The following is a 5546-nucleotide window of genomic DNA, read 5'->3' as shown; positions in this document are numbered from 1 at the left end:
TTTTTTACTATATGTACAGTTACTCAAGAAGGTAATGCAAATATTCTTAGAAAATCTTTCTACGAATTTCGAAAACTTGTAGTATTGTATTTTTTGTTGTTGATTTACGTGTCCTTAAACACTGTTTGGATACGTTGTGAAAGTGCACTTTACAAAAAAGAAGCTGGATTACCTATCACTGAAGATTCATTACTCTTCAAAGTAGAGTGAGTTAAATCTAATTTAATAATTATAAACGTTGTTTGAAATATTGATTCTTTATGGCGATTTTATTTTTAGTTACGGAGTTGAATTGAAGAATCCATTATATATTGTAATAAATGTATGGTTGCTGTTCTTTCTAATGGTTATAATTATTGTGATTTCCGGGTCTGATTGTATATTTGTTTGTGTGTCAGTTTACATAAAAATGCATCTTACCGTATTGAGAAGAACTATACAGAAAATTGCCTTAGCAAAATGTAATCATATTTAATTTATGTTGATAAAACAAAACCTTTTTGTATGTAAGACATGTAACTATCATAACCTTTTAGATTCTGAAGTGGATAAGTGTTGTAAATGCCGATTCATGTTGTCAAACAAATACGTATGCGAAGAAATCGCTGTGGATCGGTTAAAAGTTTGCATTATAAGGCACATTGAAATTATACAATTAGTGGCGAAAACCGAAAAGTTATTTAGCTTCCAAATAATGATTCACTATTGCATGGGTTCTCTTTTAATATGTTTCATGCTGTTTCAAGTTACCTTGGTTAGTTCAATGTTCATTTTTAATCAATTTCAATAATAGATACATATACTGTATATAAGTTGTATATGTTATCTAACTTTCTTTTAGAATATATACGACATTAAACGTTCTATGGTCTTTGTTGGATATTTGTTTGGAAATTCATTTCAACTTTACGTTTGGGCACGATACGGTCAAGAAATAATTACAGAAGTATACTTTTTTTATTTAATTTTTAGTGTAACTATAAATGTACTGGAGTAGTTATCTAATTATTTTCTAATTTTACAGTCACTCAGAATAGCAGACGCGGCATACGAATGTGCGTGGTATGTTTATGGTAAAACATTTCGAAAAAATTTGCTTTTATTAATAATCAGAGCCCAAAAACCTTTGGGAATAACTGCAGCTAAATTTTATTACATGTCTATCGAAAGCTTTTCAACGGTAATAAAATAAAATATAAACTCTTATTTTTTACATAAATTAAATTTGATTTTGAATATGCAATTTGTTCTAGATCCTTCGAGCATCCTCTTCATTGTTTACTCTGCTGCAAGCCGTTAATAATAAAAAATAAACTCTCATTTATATAATACACACAATTTAGAAATATTAAATTGGTTTATACATTTACATATAATGTTTAACACTTTACTTACATATGTATATGCAGGGCTGTGAAGGCGGAGTCAGAGTCGAAAAAAATCAACCGACTCCAACTCCTTTTTTATTAAAACATTATACATATCTCATAAACGAGTAGAAGGCAACTAAAATCATTGTCATATTCCAATTTAGTGAGTCAAACTTAGTAAAAATGGATAATTATTATTATTTTCTTTGATTAATAGTATTATGGTATGTGCCAAGTAAATCCACTAATAACTTGAAATTAAATAATTTCTTTATAATAATCATGAATTTAAATTATAATACATATAAATAAAATCGTTGATTTGCACGTATTTTAATGTGTTGTTGTCTAAACCGATTGTTTCTTCAGTCTCATAATTATTTTATTCTCATTTTTTTTATTGAATAAATTTTTTACACTATGAATGTATGTAATACTAACTATTTATATTTAATTACTAATAATTCAATGAATTAGGTGACATGTCAATTAACCGAAAGTGGTTTTTTTTAAAGCATTAGTCAGAGTCGGAGTCGGTAAACTTTGAAGCGACTCCACAGCCCTGCATATATGTATAATGTATCTAAATAAATTGATATACATATGTATGTGTATATATATGCACATAGTCGGTGTATAATAGAATATTTTTATTTAAGCACATTAATTTATCTTATAAGTAATATATTTAAAACATTGATTTTAGAAGTTAATAAATTACTCATATTATAATCAGCTGTTTTAATTTCGAGAAAATAACATAAAACTCAAATTTTTAGTTAAAAATCGTTTTATATTCAAATTTTATATGATTGTTTCTATTTCAACATCTTTTCCAATCAATACTATTTCAAGTTGTCTCTGTAAAGTCCACTTAATCGTTGTTTCTTTTTGAGTTTCATCATCAAATATATAAGACGATTGCATATCTGCAGACAAAAAAGAAGTCATTAATATATCTTATTATTGTATACAAAAGTGAGTAAACACACTATAAGACACACTATATATACCGATTTTTTTAAGCACCGCTGAATCGTTATCGTTAATATCTTGCTCAATATCGTCAAATCTTTTCCTAAGTGATTCCATTTCGTCATCGTAATAACGCACCACCCAAATTTGCTTACTTTCATCGGCCGCTTCAGTTTCCGACTCCTTTGTAAGGACTGAAACATCTTCAGAAGTCTTGACGGTCAAATGTGGCTCCGTATCAGTTATGATATGTGTTGTCATATCATCACTCTTTTCATCAACCAATTCAGTCTTCAGTTTTTCCGATTCGTCCTATAACAATTATTAATTTAAATTCAATTTGTATTGGGATCTTTCGACCCTGGGCTCCACACCTGTCTACGGTCCAAATCATTGTGATATTTTCAACTGTGGATTTGCATACATACTTATATACGAACATTCATTTGTATATAAAATATTAGATAAGACATGTATAGAGTGATTAAATTATTTTTTTTATTATGTGATAGAAAGATAACCTCATCTTTTTCAATAGTATCCACCATAGTTTGGCTGCAGACATCATGACATGTTGGCAAACAGGGATTTTCAGTTCCTGGACATGCGCCTTGTTTCATAACTAACGGGGTACAATCATCTTTCAAAGTATCTTCACTCTTTACACCCAAACTAAATTTTACGTTAACATTATATTCATTGTCCACACCAGCGAGGGTTGAGGAACTGTCTGTTTTAGAACCGAAGCAACCTGTACAGATATTGGATGATTATAGGACTTATCATACGTCATACACCATAATTAATTGTCATCTATTACCTAAAAATCTTGACTTCTTATGTTTGACTTTAGTATCCGTATTGTTTTCGACATCAATGTCAGCATCCGATCTCGTTCCAAGACTCAAGCCTACGTCGGCTTCTTGATCAGCTGTAGGTTTCTGTTCTGTCGTTAAATCCAATTGAAAAACGGTAGCGCTGTCTGAAGCGCTCACTTTTCTCGAGGGTTTCAGAGATAAATTTACAAGTGCTTTGGCTTCTTCCGAAGTCAAACGGTGCTCTGAACTTCTCACCTGTTTGTCTTCCATATCTCGAATGGAATATATAAATACTCTTTGAAATATTAAATTAGTTAAAAATTGCAATAGAAAAGGTAATCTGAATGGATCTACGTAAATTTCACCAATATTCATGACTTTAAAAGCATATCGCTCTTCGTTTGTTTTATTTATTTTTTATTCAAAAGATAATTTATTTTTAATTTAATTGCAGAAGAAAAAAGAAAATACTTCTCTGATTGTAATTAATTATATATTATAAAAAATTGTCATTATAAAATTAATGCGGAAAGTATTTAAATAATCAAATCCTCTCCAGTTTATTGCCAAATTAATTTGTTACAACAATACTTGAATTTTTCAAAAAACATTTGCAATAAATGCTATTTTTTTTATTTATTTTAATGCTACTGACATCTGTGCGTGTAAAATAATATTACCAATCGAAATTAATTAAGCAGATTTCTATTTTATCATTCGTTGAATGGAGTATTTTTACAAGGCTGTTTTTTTTTTAGATAATATTTCTCAAAGAAAAGGAATAATAGTAAAATATTTTTGTCGAAATAAATTATATATTCTTATCTGTTGAAAATATTGATATTAAACAGAGATCTGGAGCAACCATTTTTTACAAACCTCCTTTACGTTTCACATTAATTTGAGTTGCTCTGCTCCGATACCTAAGTACTTGCTCCAGCTCCGCTCCGTGCTCCGAATAGTTTTAATAGGAATCATATTAGTTATCATCTTTATTTATTTAATTTATTAATTTTATTTATATACGTATATATGTATGTGATAAAAAAATATAAAAGTATATTTATAGACAATTTATTTACTATTAAAAAAAATTTAATATTTAATATATATATATATATATGTATATATCATGATAATACATACATAAATACAAATAATATAACTATACTACATGGTGCGAACAAAGTTGTCTCAAAATACCATAGTAGCAAGAATAGAGAAAATAATCAAGAATATAATTTGATCACGATAGAAAAATAAAAAAGAAAGTGTACCACCTCCATTTGTACAAAACAACAATAGGTGTTTTTTTGTACAGATGGAGTTGAAGTTGAAAAGCTGAATGATGCGCCACATGTCAAATTATTCCAGGATAATAAACCATCAAATATTGAAATTATTTTAAATTGAAAAACAAATAAAAAAAAACGCATCCCCTCCAGCTCCGCGCAAAAACTCGTTGCTCCACTGCTCCAGATATCTGATACTAATATGGAAACTATTGATATTATTGAAATAACCGGAAATTTCATCGTATGACCATTTCATCACGGGGACAACTCACTGACAGATTTCATGCAAATATTTTTTATCCACAATTTTAACCTTTAATTTTTATGATGACTACTTTTTGAATTGAATATTGAAACCGTTATACAAATATTTGTAGCAATGATTTTTTGGAGTCATACATACATATGTACATATGTTATGTAGATACTTTTTTTAAATAAAATGAATTGAAAACTTTCTAGCTTACTTTTATCAACCATACAATAAATTATAAATTTTGTTCGAAAATTTTTAATGCCGTAAAGTTAAATTAAAAAATAGTTGCATGAAATCTGTCGGCGATTTGTTCCCACGATGAAATTGTTGTGAGATGAAATGTCCTAGAATCATAGGTTACCAGTGTGATTTAGCCTGGTTCATTATTATTAGCCTGGACTTTCATTATTATCTGGACATTAGCCTGGTTCGTATATACATATGTAGTTATTACTTTTTCGATGCTTTTGAATATTGCGTTTCGTACCTTATTTCCATTTATATATATGATGACACTCCCCTGGTGACATTATTCTGACTTCGCCATACAAATATGAACTAATATTTTTTTTAAACTAAAGATTGTAGTAAAATTAAAAAAAAATTTTTTTCTATACATACATTCTTTTTTAGGTAAATTCAAATTTTTTAAGAAAGTCAAATATTTTCCAAGGATAAATCTCTCAATTAGGATGAAATGTTTGAGCATCAACCGTCCAATGACTAGCTTACCATTTATTATTTTGATAAATATGTAGGATTGACATTATCTTGTATAATTGATAAAAATTAAATAGATTTCTACAAATACATAATGATTAAAATCACACAC

This window comes from Arctopsyche grandis, chromosome 4 (assembly GCF_051622035.1).
Source record: "Arctopsyche grandis isolate Sample6627 chromosome 4, ASM5162203v2, whole genome shotgun sequence".
Classification (NCBI taxonomy): domain Eukaryota; kingdom Metazoa; phylum Arthropoda; class Insecta; order Trichoptera; family Hydropsychidae; genus Arctopsyche; species Arctopsyche grandis.
The sequence above is the reverse complement of the archived record's forward strand: the minus strand, read 5'-3'. Positions refer to the sequence as shown.